The sequence below is a fragment of the Anopheles maculipalpis genome, chromosome 2RL (genome assembly GCF_943734695.1).
Source record: "Anopheles maculipalpis chromosome 2RL, idAnoMacuDA_375_x, whole genome shotgun sequence".
Taxonomy (NCBI): domain Eukaryota; kingdom Metazoa; phylum Arthropoda; class Insecta; order Diptera; family Culicidae; genus Anopheles; species Anopheles maculipalpis.
Window position 1 is genome coordinate 17810510 of NC_064871.1, and position 17575 is coordinate 17828084.

Genomic DNA, 17575 nt, shown 5'->3' on the forward strand with positions numbered 1-17575 from the left:
GTGGTTAAGTGTGGTTTGGATGGCGAATAAGACGGTCCAAATAGGGGTAGATGAGTTGCGAGAAACTATATTTTAGGATGAAGAGTTGGTGTGTTGCTTATTGGATTTTTTAAAGACGAAGACGGATCTCGAACAAGCTAAATCAGTAAAGTGAACATGAAATAATATGGAATTGTTATTTGATAGAAATAGGAACATGGAGAAAATTGGTATTTGCTTAGGTTACGCCGCCAACGCCTGAGGGTATGCAATCGAATAGCATAATTTATTTTAAAAGCGATTTGCGGCCTAAGATTTTTTATAATAACTTCAAACATAGTATAAATTAGACTTTTTATACTTATTGGATAACTCCGGGTGCTTATTGTTGCTACTTAATGTCTTGTTTTACGCTCTTTCACGATGTAAAATTCATTTACGTATTTTCCCAAGACACTTCCCACAGATATCCCCCGAATTGATATGCGGTAAATGCATGCGTAAACAATTTATAATCTTTAGTAACAGTTTCGAACCTACGAGCACATGAATTCAATGGATCCCAAACGCTATTCATCATTTTAATAGAGAATTTCTCTTACTCATTTTTTTAAATCATAGTATTTTCTCTGATACAAACTTTCCTAGCGGTAAAAGTCTTCAACCACCAACAGACATTTACACATTTATCTCAAAGCTATCACACGTCTCAAAAGATATCATTCAACATTAATAGACTGCAGTGACACAAACACAAGATAGACAATCCAATCGGAGGAAACATTTCCATTACCAGACGGATACACGCCCACACCCCTTTGGTGCAGCGGTGAACCGGCTTGGCAGCCATAATCGTCACCAATGTAGCATAAACCAATCCCATACACAACGCCCTCCGGGATGCTTCATCTTGCATCACGTATCCATTCATTTATAATTGTCCCTTTGTTGGGTGGGCTCTGATGGGACAGATCACTTAAGTGAATGATTCCCTCAATCACACACCGGACCCCACAAACCGAACCGAGCTCTCATGGACATTTTACACGAATTCCTACACAACTGACCCTATTTCAATTGCCTGTCCGAACCCTTGGGGAGCGTGTATGGGGTTGCTTGTCGCAAGGCTTCCGATCCCCAAAAGGGCGCTTTACTGTTAATTAATTTGATCCACAGCAACACAAAGAGAATTCCGACCTGAGCGGTGGGTAAGGTGGGACCATGCCAAATGCTTCCGAAGCACACACAAATCATTCGGCTGCAATTTTGGACTGTACGCGTTGCCTAGCGAAAACGTCGCTTCAAAATCGGACATGAATTGATGAAACATCGCAGCTCCCACAGTCCGACAAACGATCCAAAGTGACTATTAATAAGTAAGCTACTGACCGCCCTGCTACTCCCATTTGCCAACAATTCAATCATCATGCGGCTGCTTCATCAAAACTGCAATTGCAACCGGGGCATTGGTGCAGTTGCACCATCACGCTACCATATCGTCGCGCAGTAGCACGCGTAATTCAATCGCCAAAATTACCTCCCACCCAGCCATACCTAATGCAACTTCACCCTAAAGAAACCATTTTTCGTTCGATTAAGCACTGAAAAAGGGCCTGGAGAAATGTGCGTACCGTGCGAATTATGCGTATGAAAATTACACCCCGATTCGGTTGTATGGGTGTTGTTGTCGTACTAGGGGGGAGGGGGGGGGGGGAGGGGTAGGGGCCGAACGCCGATTTGCATATGTGATTGTACGCATCGGTTTCTGTTTGATTGCAGACAACAAAATCATTAAGGCTGTTTTGTCGACGTTGGTGATCGTGTGTTAAATCGTTGGTGGTGAGACGACGGGAAGGGATGTTGTGTGGGGTGGTAGAAAATTGGAAAACTGGTAAATCGAACTACGTGATGTTAATGTACTTTTTGGATTGTATGGTGAATTATTGTATGAGCTAATAGGTTGTTAATGTGTTTGTTGGTATTTTGGTTCCTTCCTGCATCTTTTTATTTGTAAACACAGTTTCTTTTTGCTATTTTCATGCCGTAAACATAAATTCGAGCAAATCACCAGATTTAAATTGTTCAAAATCAAATTCGTGCTTGGCTATTGATGGATGAATTTGTCGAATAAATTATTAAGATATATTCTCCTTTTCCAATTAGCCCAAAAATTCTCGATCAGGCAGAACTGGGATCCACCAGAATCTATGAACGCTTAATTAATTTAAATTATATGAACGCTTAAAATTATCGGAAGGTGTGCCACTCTATGTACCTTTCCTTCTTTAGAAATGCCCGACCCTGATAAATATTTGCCCAATCGTATCGTGGCAGGCACGAAGATTAACACCGGCCTTTTTCCAGGGCAGGATTGAGCAGACGGTACGAACAAAAGGACTGTAAAAAGAGTCCGGATCAGGGAAGCTTACGATAAGCTAATTCAGCAGATGCTAAGGACCCTGAGCTTTCTTGGGACGCCGACCGAGCCTTCCAATAAGTAGCTAATAGTAGTTTAGCCATAGGACAATTTTCATGGATTCTGGAGCTTCACTAGGCATGAAGAAGTCAGTTATTGAGATGTGGCTATTCAACATGCATTTTGCTTTGGAGTCTCCAAAGGCCCTGATCAGTGACTAGTCCGGAATCGAAAGCGCATTCGGGTCAAAATCGAGTCCGGAGTCGATTTTGATTCCGATTTTGGTCGGTATTATTATTTCGGATCAGATCGGAACCGTTCTAAGGTGGTATTAAATTTATGGAAACACACGTTCACACGTTACTCAACTTACATATCTTCCGATCATAAAAGAGGCTGTACTTGCCTAAAGGCACTGAGAATTTAACTGAAATAATCGACGAGAAGCAATATGCTGTATTCTGTGCCACAACAATTTTGTAGTGAACTAGGAACAATAAAAATTATCTTTAAGGATAAGAAGTATAAAACCAACTAAATGAAATAGTGCACAGTGCTTTGTAAAGGACCATCAAATGTGTAGCAATTGATTTTCTGCATGTGCTGCCATGATTTTTAACATTATAATCTTTTCTACTTCAGTGTTTCATACATGATTCTGTCATTAATTATCGCAACAAATGCTTTTCGTCTTCCCTTGATGAAGAGGAGCTCGACGGGAACAGCTCGATATAAACCATTCGAGCAACGGTTTCCTTTTAAAGCATGCTATATTATTCAACCATAGGGGACAGATTATCTCTTATCCCACAGCTGATGTGCTCGAAGGGTTTCCACTGTGAGTCTTTAGGAAAGCGATTTTTAAACCGTGCCGATGTCCCACATACCCCTCGCGCTAAATCACCATCGATTGGAAACGCCTGAAACATTGTTGCTAATTTCGAAGCAATTAAGATTTATCGGGTCAATAAATTTATCCTCTTACTGAAATCCACGTCCAGATCCGTTGCCGCCATCGGCTCTGGTGGCTGCTGTGTCTTTCAGACGTATCACTACCGGAGAGCAAAGGAAGGAAAGGCAAACAAAAAAAAAACGCTTCAAATCGAATAGATGCCATTTTTATGTATTTTTCCTACGTTAGGCGCGTATCCCATAAACAGGAAACGGAAACTCACCACAACGGGTACATCCTTCCCGGTGGCAGTGCTGCAACAGTGGGCAGTGTATGTAGTGCCGAATTTTCCCCTACAATCAGCCATAACCGGATCGTCCTTTTTCGCGATTGCCGTTTAACTTTCCATTCCAGCTTGGTGTGGTTATTCCACACATGAACATGAAAAGCACATATGAAAAGCATGTGTGCTGGTGTGTGTATGTGTGTATGTGTGTGTGTGTGTGAGAAAAAGAGGGATTTAAGCATCGAGCATAAAACAAAAACAACACGAAAACACCACATAAACCGTTCACCGACGACAGTCCCAGCCAATGCGCCTCCATCGAACCTTAACAAACCAAACGGCAGAACTACGAACAAGAAGGGCTTTTGACTCACATTCTACCAAACTCTTCGTACTCGACGCAATGAACCACCCAAACACGAACAGGGGCGTTTGCAAGTTTGTAGCAAAACGTGAAGAGCGAAAAGTTTCGTTTTTTTTTTTTTGTATGACGTGAAAAATGCTTCCGATTTACTTTCGAAGCGTTCTCTTGACTCTCGCAGTATCGTTTCCCGGGGAAGTGCATTTTTTTCTTGTTTTAGTTGCTCCAATGTTCCTTTACGTACCCCTACGCGATCCACTGCATTGACACATACGGTCGCTTGCTGCATGAACGGTTTTTGGTTTCGATGTTGGAAGGAAAACTTTAGCCATTAGTACCTGGGGCAGTGAAGTTTTTCCTCCAAACAGAGCCGTTAGAACAATGGGAGTGGAAAGTATTGTGATAAGAAATGGCAGAACTTAAAATGTTTTAATTTCAAATATTAAAAATACACTTACGTTTACATTTACAATCACCTACCGCGGGTTCATTCTCTATATTTTCTCTCCTATAATCAGACGGAGCTCGAAAGAGGCCCCGAGATTTAGTACAAAACAAAATGATTGTAAATACTGGTGGATCTGATTGGGCCTCGATTGGCTTGACTAAAGGTCCTCGAATATTGAGACCCCTGATGAGCGACCCCAACGGTTACAGGAGGAAGAAATCCTGGTATACCGACCATACAGGGCCTGGCCATACCGTTCCAAGTTCAATCCCTTGCAGGAAAATGATGAACCAGTCTGTGAGCCCTCCGAAGTAGCGCCTCTCAACCTCTCTCTCTCCGGTTATCACTTTTGATTTCGAGGGCACCAATTCCGCTTAGGGTCATACAAATGCTAAATCCGTATCTGCTGTGTATTTCCTCAAAATACACAGTTTTGTCCACCCATTCTCCACTGTGCTAAAATAAAAAGATTAAAAAACTAAAGCATCAAGGGAACCAAGTGTTACAAAAAAAAACAGATCGTACATTTGGATTGAACTTCTCGCGTTTTCTGTCTCTTCCTATCTTCCCTTACCTCATTTTCCCTTATTTTTATCCACAAGCTCCTTCACCTGTTCTAAATACCTTTCGATGACCTCCGCGTCTGGGTTGGTTTCCAATGCTAAAAACAAAAAAGGAGAACATTTCCATACCAAATCTTTCCATACCAAAAATGCGAAATGGACGCAATGGTGGAAAACAAAGTAAAAGTTTTCAAGTTGTCGCCTGATTTATTCAAATCGTTTGCACACAATCTTTGCCTTGTATGGCTGCCATCTGATTGTGGTTAGCATCATCGGTCCTTGGGAGATCCATATCCAGTGTAGGATTATGAGTATGTAAAGCGTATTTGTTAAACAATTCGGAACTGACAGTCCTCCGTCAAGGGAGGTCTTTATGCTTCTGTCTCCCTTTTGTTTTCTCTAGTGAACGAGATTAAGTCTAGAAAAATTCGATATGATTTCAATTATTCATGCTTCACTGTCACAAGCCGGGGGAACCGTAAATCGCCAAACCCAGAAGCAGCATGGAACAGATACTAAATCCGCAACGTTTACCAATTATTCCTGCCGAGCCGTAAAACCGATAGCAAAAAACAAATGCTTGCGAACGAGACGCACCAAACCAAAAAGGCTCCACCGCCTAGCTGTCCATTACGAGGATCTCTCACCACGTCAGGGTAGATTTGCTGGGTGCAGACATAAAAACCGTACATCCAATGAAAGATCGAAAGTGATGAGATTATTGAATATCCCCATTATTCGAACCCAACCTCCCCCCATAAACCCCAGCATTGGCCGGTCGTGGTAGAATTGCCGTACGAACAGTAACTTCTTTATCCGCACCGTGCCATTTCCCACCGTGTCCGGCGGTTGGTGCAATCGTAAAAAATCAAATAACGAATGATCACATAATTCCTTCTGCCTGGCTCTCAGTCCCCTGTCCTTCCAGGTTCGACGAATTACTTCGATTGACAGACAAATAAATCCTTATCCACTAGCGTGCATCGGGAAAGCGTAGCTGGAATAGAAACATTATTTTTATTCCGTCTAACACTACACCGCTGCCGCTTTCAATGCAGGGCACCAGTTTGATGGCCATTTTGCACCAACGTTTCACTACGCTTCGGTACCGAACTAAAGCACTAAATTGGGGAGAAAAAAACCCCCCCATAGATCCTCGATGATCTCTTTTGTCAGGCGGAAAATCATAAAACTACCACCGGCTCGACCCTCCCGAAAGCTCACACCGAAACACCACCAACGACATAATCAGTATTGGAGCGCAAACGATTTGTGTGATTTATTTTCAATTGTTTCCCGTGTCCGGTTGGTGAGATTTTTCGGATTTCTTGCTCGAGTGGAAACATTGGACAGACGTTCTTGCAGTACGTACCCGCAAAGGGGTCTCGAAAGTTGACAAAACGTTAACGAACTGAACCGCATTGACCCGAACCACAAATTCCTCTCCACATGCACATTGCCCCAGCAGACGGCGCGTTACGGATGGATCGGGCCACTTAACCGACCGCACACCACAACGTATGATCGGTTTCGGAACCACTGCTGCTGTCGCCTACTGACCGGAACCGGAGATGCGGGACCAATCTCAGGCGATACGAGACGACAAATGCCGTCCGGCATTTCAAACGAGATTACAACCGAATGAGGGAGCTTTGCTTTTTTGCTGATTTTTCTTTCGCCTTCCTTATCCTTATTTTCGATGATACTTGTGAGGGACGGTCATGCGAATTCCGTATAGGATCACGGGATCACCGTAACCCCGACCGAACCTGCCCGACATACGGAGAACGATTGTCAGTTTTAATTTAATTCAAATACTGCTGCTGCTACCCAAAGTTGCTGGCGTGTACGACCAATAAGGCTCGGTTTCGAACGTGCCTTCAGCACGTTACCGGGCTGGGCCAAACGATCCAAAGACACACACAGCGGCACAAGTGTTTATAATCATCTGCCTTTATTTCTCCGGTTCCGAAGGCCGACGACAGCCCTTTCTAAAATGCGGGACTAATTAATTAATCCTTTTATGGATATGCTTCACCATATCGGAGCCAGGCTGGCATGAGGGCGATTCCCAAATGTACACATCTCCATTCTTGATAAAGATTTTATCTTGTCACTCACGGTTTGGGTCAAGAATTTGTTAGGCAACTCTCGTGAGACAACGCAAAACAGTTGAATTGAATTTAATTTAGAAAAAAAGCCCCCCCAGTTCTTCATTTTTGAAGCTGCTCAAGCGATGGGAAAATGGTTTCATTCTTAGTCGTTTGATTTCCCAGCTTTTGAATTCCCCAAAAAACGATTCAGTACAATGGTTTCCCGAGCACCGAAAAGGATTCTGAGCTCGACGACATCGAATGTCTACTGTCATACTATAGACTATCATCGGTCTGTTGACGTGTAATCTCGGTACGGTACGGGCAAGCTGGCCAACTTTGGCATTCATTTCCTCCTGCCTTTGCTTTCCACCTTTCATTCCACGTCCTTTCGTGCCACGCTCCCTGAAGCGTTACGTCGAAATGTCACCGGGCAAAAAGCTTTTCTCTGTGTGTCAGCATCATCGAGGACATGATATCATACATCCTCGAAGGACCCGTATGAACGCGTATCGATATTGTTAGAGTGAGAAAAAAAAACGGTAAAAAGTAAAGTATCTGGTAGTAGTAACAGCTTTCATCTGGTTGGGGATTTGTTTTTCTTCTGTGTGCCGTTTGATTCGCCAACGAAAGCGGCAGCCGAAACGTGACAGAAGAAGCGTTACTTGACAGCTGATGCTGCTCATGTCTGCTACCTTCTAGTATCAAACACACACAGACAGAGAACAGGTTATGGTTGAGAAGATGCTGGTATCAAAATTCACCACTAGAAGAGTTTCCCAAAAATCCTCTTTTTTTCCTTTAATTTGAATGGAAATCCATCGATGGATGCTAGTGAAAGAATTTCCTTGCGATGATATATTCTTGCTATAACTGGATAGTTTTTTTTCAGCTTTTTTTTTGCCTTCTCCCTTCATTGCTTGGCCATTTTTTGTCCAGAATCCTTTACGAACGGAAAGCGCCGTGGATTGTGAGGATCATATCACGACTTATCAATCAACGTAATATATGCTGATGTAGTCGGCTACGAGTGACGAAAATCGTTACGCCAGCGTCTGGTCCTGCAAAAGGGAAAGATCCACTAGCTATCGGTACGATGTGCCCGACTCGTTGTGGCTCTAAAGGACATGTCAATCATTTGCAATGCCAATCCCTTCGCTTCACCGCAGCCATTGCAATGAATTATGTCACATCTGACTGGAGGAGTGCTAGCTAGTGTACGAAAGCACACAAAACACAGCACACACCAGTGGGGCCAGGAGGTCGTCGTCATCAACTACAAAAGTCATGCCACCGATGTTTTCCTTTTCCGGTACGCTGGTACGAACCATGTCAAAACTTCCCCTCTTGAAAGCCTTGTGGAGCCGCCCCCTCCGGTTGTATGGAAAACGCAATCGCTTTACGATGAAGACATCGCCGGCAAAGCTCCCTGGTAATCAATACCGGGCCATCTTATTCTTCCCGGGTCACCACAGTCACAGCCCTGGGGCTGTATCGATTGGTGTCCCGGGGTACGGGGGTTGGTTTTGTTGCAAAATCGAAGATCCATCTCGTGATGTTACGTAGTCTGCCGCAAGTATCAACGCCCGAGGGAAACCGCACCGGGACGCAGCACAAAGGGCATGTGACAGCAGGAGTCTCCTTGCAATGCCATCTCGGCTATGCTCATGAAAACTGAACTGTGTGTATGTGTGCGAGATTTCAACGGTTAGCAACAAAACGATTAGCTTTCCGTCCTTAGACACCGGACACCACTTTCCACCAACATGCCAGTTGACCTCTAAACCTCGCATGATGAATGCTAGAGCACAAACTGAATAACATCCTCGAGTTCTGTACGGCCCATCCGGTTCACCGGTGTGTACCGAAGAAGCACCCATCAAAAGCATGGTCGATTTCATTCTAATTTACGGCTACTTTGAGGTTATAAGCCACATTCGGTTTGTGAAGTGCATCCCTGCATCCCTTCACCTTGCTCGAGAAGCCAACCAGGTTCGGGTGACAACAGTCTTCCTAACCTCAACCTCACTCCCAACTCCACAAACCATTGTTTTGCTTTAGTAAATATGGCCGAACTACTAACTCAACGTCTACATAGCACGCTCTAGGAAGAAGATGCTGTGGCATAGGGAAAACCACAGGAATCTGCATCGTCCGATCGAATCCCCGTTGGTGAGAATTAATTTGCAAAAGATTATAATTGATATCCTACCGAATGAGCTGTGCTGTTTAGAAAGCTCCAGGGCGAGTTTCAATTGCCATGCAACAAAAAAAAAATTTATGGAAAATCAATCGAGAACAGATGTGTGGAGCAATTAATAAAGCATTCTTTTTAAAGTGTTGCACTATCATTTATCATGTCAATTTCCAATGGAGAAATTAGTGCCAATTATTTTTGTATCAGCTTTCAACTAGACTAAATCGAACATCTAAATCTCACTAGACGTAAATTTAAATCATCTACTCAAAAGCAAACAATCGAGCGGGTGACATCGACATCATCGGACGGACAACTGCGGCGGTGTGCGATGCGTACACCCGAATGAAAACGCGTGGCCAATATAATTGGATTGAGCATCAATGCGACGAAGACAAAATGCCTGCTTGCCGGAGGCTCTGACCGTGATAGAGCCCGACTCGGAAGCAGAATATCAGTTGACGGCGACGATTTCGAGGTGGTAGAGAAGTTCTGCTACCTTGGTACGATTGTATCTTCAGACAACAACGCATTGTTCAGGGGAATCATTCCTACTACGAGCTCCACAAACTCCTGTGATCCTGAAGACTCCAACAACACACGAAATGCATGATTTACCGCCCCTTGATACCGCGAATGAACCACGAGCTAGCTGAGGTGTTTGGCGGTGCTGATATCGCGACGGTAGTCAAAGCCGGAAGGATACGATGGTTGGGGCACTTGATGAGGATGCCGGGCTCATGCCCCACCAAGAAGGTGCTCGTCAGCGACCCGTTCAGTACGAGGCGTAGAGGAGCTCAGCGAGCTCGTTGGCTGGATCAAGTGGAGTCTAATCTGTCGGAGATCGGATGCAGCCGTGGATGGAAGACTGCAGCCCTAGACCGAGTTTCCTGGAAACTGATCGAAGACCTGGCCATGTCAACACGACGTGCTCAATCCTGAGCAGGCCAAGAAGAAAAAGAAGACTCTAAAGCCAGTCCTCACTATGAAGGAACGGTCTGGCCCATCCAGACCGTTCCTTGGGAATTGAACTTCGGACCTGCCGTATGAAGCACGGTTGACGCCGGCGGACCGATCGATTTTATTCAGGTTCACAACCCACAGTTTAAGTTAATTTTTACTGTCTTTTTACTGACCCTTTTAAAAAAAGTGTACCGACCCTTGATTTGAGCAATTGAAAACACGTCTTCTCCGATTAATGTTACAATTTGAGTACGATCTAAAAGCATTTCTAAACCTTAAATTGACTCAATTTATGGTTTAACTGTTGAACAAATCTCTCTTTCTCACTCTCTCCTCTTTAAGGATGGTTTCATTATGGCATCACATATTTTTCTCGTAAATATTCTAACCCTTCTACGCATGTCAGTGCGTTTCGTCGATTAAATCTTGTTGCAAGCTGTTCTGGGAGGCATTGAACGCCAAACCTCGTAAAAGAGTAAACAACCATTGCTCAGTAGGGCGAAAAATACATTTTACAAACGATAATGATCCGATTCCAGGTTGTGAAAGCGTTTTCAGGGAAGCTTTTTTTCCGGTGGTTCCGAACACACAAGCGGAGGGAAGGTTGTTAACCACGCACAGCTATTGCTTATCATCATAAATTAAAATCTAATTGCGTCTAATTAATTTGATGTGTTCAGTCAACCATTAGCGCTAGATAGAGTGGCCTATCTTTCTATTCCTCTCTCTCTCTCTCTATCTCTTTCTCTTTTTTCTGTTTTGTTTCACAACACATTTGATGACATTATGGTAAATGGAATGTTTAAATTAAATCACAACACAACACGACCGCACCTATTAAAGCGACACTAAAAATTATGTATTTGCGTTTTGGTACATGATTACACGCCTCATCGGTGTTTGGGATAGAATTTGGAGTAGTTGTAGGGCGGGAAACCCTACCCCCAAAACACCACCCATTCGGACACGCATCTCCGCCCTGCAAACCGCTACCAAGCAGGTGGAAAATCAGTTACTCAAACAAAAAGCTTCATAGTGCTCGCAGTGAACTCATTCACCCGGCAGGGGTTTTTGCTCGGAAAATGGGCAGCAGCGGGGTACGTGTAATGTACCGTTAAAATAGTACTTTTCTCCATCGTTTTCGAACCGATCGAATAAGGTTGGGACAATAGTTTCTGCCTCTAAAACAGTTCGCTTGCAGTTGATTTTTAACTAAGCGCTAACTGTTTACCAAACCAAGCTGTTGTTCGGTGCTTTTTGTGTGCGTTTTGCTAGATGACTAATTTTGAATGGAAAAGCTTTACGTTGCATGATGGTTTCGTTTTGTTTTGTCCTAGTTTGACCGATTGTGCAATTACTATAACACGATGGATCATTCCCATTCGATCACTTTCCGGTTTTCCACATGGAAAGGGCACTAATTTCAATAATTGAACTTTAATTGCAAACCAGAAAGAAAAAATTAAAATTATTAGATTAAACTTTTGAACGCTCACTAGTGATGACCTGACTGGTGCTCAACCACGGCTCTAATCCACTTCCGTCATGTGTGATTCTGATTCCGATTCTAAGAAACAGTTCCGAACGGTTGCGAACGGAGCTATTGCACTTACTAGCCGGAAGTGGTTACGATTTTTGGAACCGTCAGCAAACGGTTCCTCTTTTACCTCAATTTTGCACATCTGTAAAGCCAACGCTATTGCAAAATTTTACAAATTATTTTTAAATGCGAACCGCAATTTTATTTTATCGAAATTTTCATGTAAATGACTTCCTTACCATCCCATCAATATCCCCCTTTTCCATGAAGATAGTTTTCTATATTGTCAATTCGATTAAAGTAATTTTTAAATAAACATTTGTGATACATTCAGATAAAAAATATTAAAAATCTTATACGTGTTTAGCTTTAAAAAATTGGATGTAGTTTTAATGATGGATTTATTTTTATAAAACAATCTATACTATACGAGCAGTGGGGGTGATACGGTGTACGGATAGGTGACCGAAAATTTTAAGTCGTCCAAAACTTCACCTTTCTCGGGTCAAAAGTCAGCTCAGAAAACAGCATAGAGACGGAGTTGCGCGCGAGGATACTGGAGGCCAGCCGGTCTTTCTGCAGCCTGAGGAAACATTTCACCTCAAAAAAATCTGTAGCGACGGTCAAAGCTGGGACTGTATTGTACCTTTACAGCATCAGTACTCACATACGCCTCTGAGGCATGGATTCTGTCCTCTTAGCCCTCTTAGCCGCGTTCGAGAGGAAGATGCTCAGAAGAAGACAATGGAGGAGCCGCTACAACGACGAGCTGTACTGTTCTGAGCGGACGACCCAGCTCAGAAAGTCCTTTTAAGCCGTCCACACGGACAGAGGAGGCGTGGTAGGCCCATATTGAGGTGGAAGGATGGCATGGAATCATCCGCCATCAAGACCGGGATAACGCATTGGCGGACGATGGCGCGGGACCGTGAGCAGTTCCGGATTCTGCTGCGGCAGACCAAGACCGCAAAGCGGTTGTAGCGCCTGATAAGTAAGTAAATAATCTATACTTTATTGAAAATTCATTTACTATAGTCTATTGTATGGCTTGACAAATACTGGAGTTGAGTGAAAAAATCTTGCTCGGTTTGACAGTGTTCAAAAATGATGTAATGAAATAGGAAATCATCTCCAGGGAAAACAAATAAAATAGCATAAAGAAATAGCCTTGTATTTCGCTGAATAAGATAATCTTTGCATACACCACTCGTCTTGCTCAAGAACTACCCCAAGTGAATTGTCTCAGGATCTTATAGATGCAAATTAAATTCAACAATCAATTAACGGCTGTACACAATAGTGCAACCTCATTTCGCAAAGATCTCGGCGATCCTATCTTTCTTTCCAGCAGCATGCTAATGATCTCACTAAAGATCGACACGTGATCAGCTCAATAATGCACGCGAGTGCATTAACATTAACCGCTACCCGCTATTAGCATGCCACCGCCACCACAAACCAGTCATTTCGTCGCACTCGAAACATCCACAGCAGTATACTTGCAGGACCAACGGCTAACCACAGCGAGCCGAAACACAGCCAACCACTCCAGACGACGATGCGATTTGCATACGAAATGCAAATCGTCGCCAAACTAGGCGGAACTGTAACCCAGAGCCTAAACTACGCTTTGCGGGCTCCAACCTCATACTCAACCGACGACTAATGGCTGACAGACTCATTACCCCCGGTTGGATTTTATGAACCGGACCGTGGACAAGCGGTACAATTCAATTACAGCGTCGAACGCCGAAGACGCAACATCTCCCGCTCGTCTTGTCCCGTTGGTCGTCAACCGTAGCGAGATGCTCATCCAATCCTTAGCCGAGCGCCGTTAGTACACGAAGCGCTATAATTTTCATTATACCATCCGACCGATTGCACAACGAAGATGCATCCGAGTCTCGCTGGCCGTACTGTCCACTGCGAGCCGTTAAAATCTTAACGCCAACCCTCGCTGATGCGAAGATACTCCAAACGGCTACGTCAACTTGAGTCACCAAACGGTTCGATGATTGCATTCCGATTGCGCTAGGCGTTCCCAATTTGATAATAGACGACGGTGTACAAAACGTGCACATTAAGTGCATCATTGCATCTGGCCCATTACCCGATGCGCTGTTGGGGCGAGTGGCTTTGAACTCGCTGCGCTGGAATGACCATCTATTTATGTTACCAACGCTGATTGTAATTCTATCCGCCGTGCCAAAGAGCGATAAGCACCTCATGATACTTGCAAGAGACTTCACCTCGCGAAGGTGACTCTCGATACGTATTGAGCGCGATTCGAACCGAATTGGTGGCCGGCTGGTGCCCTCGAGAACCCTTGCAAACACCCACCAACCGATGGGACACTTGGGACAGACTGAGCGTTAAACAAATACCAACACAAAACAACACAGACCGTGAGTCAATTTCAAAAATCTGACGTAACACACCGTACTGATTCGTACCCGTTTGCTTTAATTAATTATGTAGATAGCTTCTTTCGGCCATACTTTTTTTTTTGTTTGTCGTGGGACGAGATGCGCTCGTTAATCTGCCAATAGTTGGTGAAAAGCATTCCGTCTATAAATTCCATCTCACCGGCTATCCAACGCCGTTGACGCTAGGAAGCAGCGAATCGATCGAACGACCCAAGTGAACGGTTCGGTTGCATTTCGTGCAGTGAATATTTTATCACAAACCCATGAAAACGCGAATAGTTCATTATGACTCTTTTTTTTTTGTTCTTCTTCTTTTGCTTTGGTTTGTTACTCCATTCTCGGCAAATTTTCCTCGACGCGACGCGCCGGGTTCCAATCACAATCACGATTGATTGCCGGGCGAAATGGGTTTGGTAACTAATGCTAGGAAAGCGAGCTGTAACGAGTGAGGAACGGTACGATTAAAATTTCATCACGGCTTTTTCCCTCCAAACTCCGTGACATGGTATGGACGTATAATCTTCGCTTTACTTCCGTCCGGCTGGGACAGAATGGGGTAAGGTTTAAATTTTCAGTTTTTCATTTATGGTTGTTTGCGTGTTTTTTTTCTCGTTTTTCTTTAGAACAAACTTACAAAGTTTATTGAATAATGTAATTGTTCTACAGTTTCCCCGTTTTCTCTTTTATTTTATATAATTTTTACTCTTTTTCATTGTCTTCTAACACTTAATTATAAATTAGCATCTTCTTATCTTATCTTCCATTTGGCTGGTCTTGTATTTTAATAAAATTCTATTTCTAATTATAAATATATTATTATTTTGGCTTAAGATTAAATTAAAACTTTCCTTTCTATACACTCTCATTTCCTATTTCATACACTTTCCTTGTTAATGCTACAGATTCTCTAATTTGTTCTATGATTTGTTCTATGATTTGTCCTCTTTCTTCTTCTGGTCGGCTTATCGTTCTACTATGTCAAGCCGGCTATTGAATAGCTCACATTTCTTTCTGATACCACGCAGTGTCCACGATAGTCACTACGGGGAACCGCTAAAGATGTAATTTGAGCTCACTATCCACCAGATAAATAATTAAAGTTTAAGAAACTAAAACTGAATGTTGATAAAACGAAATTGTTACTGGTATCTCGGAACATACATAGCAACACATCAATGATGTATAAAAATTTAAGAAATCTATAATATGTGGAGCGATCGGTAGAGTTAGGATGGCTAATAATTTAGAAGCTTTGTAGTGGATGTCTCTTAACCAGAGGTTAATGTACCACACAATGACTATGAAAAAGTCAAGAACCAAGCTTGCCTTACTACAAAACATCTGTGACCAGGAATTCATTCTTTTAGTTTCTCCGGGGAACCGGAAAAAGTAGCCGACGTCGCCAATTTTATACAGACTAAATACAAAAATATCCATCATATTTTTACAGACGGCTCCGTTCATCTGGACTCAGGCGGCTGTAGGATCCACTCCACCATGGACAACTGCGCCATCAAACTTCCTTATCACACGTCCAACTTTTTCGCCGAAGTAATAGCAATTCAACTAGCCGCCGACGAAGGACTACAGACTGACCGGCCGAACGTCATCTTCAGCGACAGTGCCAGTGCTCTGGCTGCCCTGGAACACGGCACCTCCAAAGACCCCCACATCGGTGGATGTGGGGGTCCTAGACTCCATACCTGCATCCCCGACAATCGTTTTCTGTTGGATTCCGGGTCATTCCGGAACCAACGGAAACGAGAAACCCGACCAACAATGGTCGGCTCCGTCCTGACGAACCACAAAACACCCTTTCACGCCGTGATGCTATCCGCTTCACCAACACCATCATCTCCCAACACTGGAACACCACATGGCACAACATAGACCTCAGCAACAAACTCCGTCCTATCAAGCACAACACCTCTTCATGGGAAGATATCGAATCCAGCCACATCCAACGAGTCCTTTCCCGCCTTCGTATAGGTCATACCCGCCTTACGCACTCCTACCTCCTATAAAAATCCAGTCCTTCACTCTGCATCGCAGTAGTGTTCCATAATATTTAAGCCACATATACGATAGTTTTGTATTAGATTGAACCATTTTTTTAAACAGTCAAGAAGCGAATGTAGTCTCTTAGACTCAAAGCCTCTATAAATGAACGAAAATAAAACTTTTCTTTTGTGTTCAAGGTCAATCGGTTGTGGGCAGTCGCTTATGAGCTATAAATGTACATATTTTTAATTAATTTAATTAAATTATATTTATATATGTATATATTTCAAGATTTTAGCATTTAAAATTATGATAATATGGAGGGGAGTCGTCGTCCTAAAATATTAATTTAAAAATTAAAAAAATTAATATCTCTTCACAGAATTGAGACTTGAATGTTGAATTGTTAACAAAAAAAGAAAACCATAATTTACAAACATCTTCTAATGTTTTAGTGCTAAGCAGTGCAAGAAGAAGTAACAAAACATTGTTTCTACTCTACTTTTTTCATCGGTATAACATTCAGTTATGATTATTGTAATGTACCTCTTAATTTGTTAAAAAAATCATATCTGATTTACATTGATGATGAGACTATAAAGTCGAGTTGATAATCATTTAACCAAATAATCAGCTCATCATGTTTTTTTTTAAATATTCAACGGCATTTCTGTTTCCGTTGATTGGAAAATTATTTAAGTGCTTTACGCTGTTATTTATAATAGTACATCCATCCCCCTTTGCACCATTACAAGCGTTACAATTTCAAAACATTCCATGCAAATTCAAAACATTCAACACATTATTTCATTCACAGCGTGGGTTGCAGGAAAATTGTAACCAAAATTCACTCACTCGATAATGCTAACTGCAACTGCCAGTTCCCTTATTGTGGTCGTGTGCATTGGCCCCATTCATTCCGCTCGAAATGCCACATATCAGTGCATGCGACGCATTCCATCGCTGCTGCTGCATAAAAAAAAACCGCCAATCTGCAATCAAATCAAAATCATCCAACCACACCGTTATTGAACGATTGGCATGCTGGAGACAAATTTCGATTCGTTCGTTATTCGTTTAAAAAAACGAGCTAAAAGTAAAATATATTTCAAACACGCACAGACACACACACATATGGTTTGTCATATTTGTTCGCTAAATTAATTTAGTTACCGGCTTTACGGTGGGCTTCATTCCGCATATAATTTACACGCTAAACGTTTGTCGATAGCGATAAACTGTTGGTTGGCGGTTTTTTTCTTCCTTAAAAGAACGGCACGGGTTAAATTGCTCATCCTTTGGCACTGTTTATTTACACCCACCGATGTACAATACCGGCAAAATGCTTTTTTTTGTATTTTCTGTTTGACTGGTTGATGCAATATAAAGTAAACGGAAGGCACATATCTC

General features: G+C 42.8%; 1 protein-coding gene across 5 annotated transcripts in view; it reads right to left on the reverse strand.

Annotated features, from left to right (window-relative positions):
- The window catches only part of LOC126556984 (tropomyosin-2), a 168982-nt gene that overhangs the window by 65017 nt on the left and 86390 nt on the right, over positions 1-17575 (reverse strand). The gene's annotated exons all lie outside the window — the stretch shown is intronic.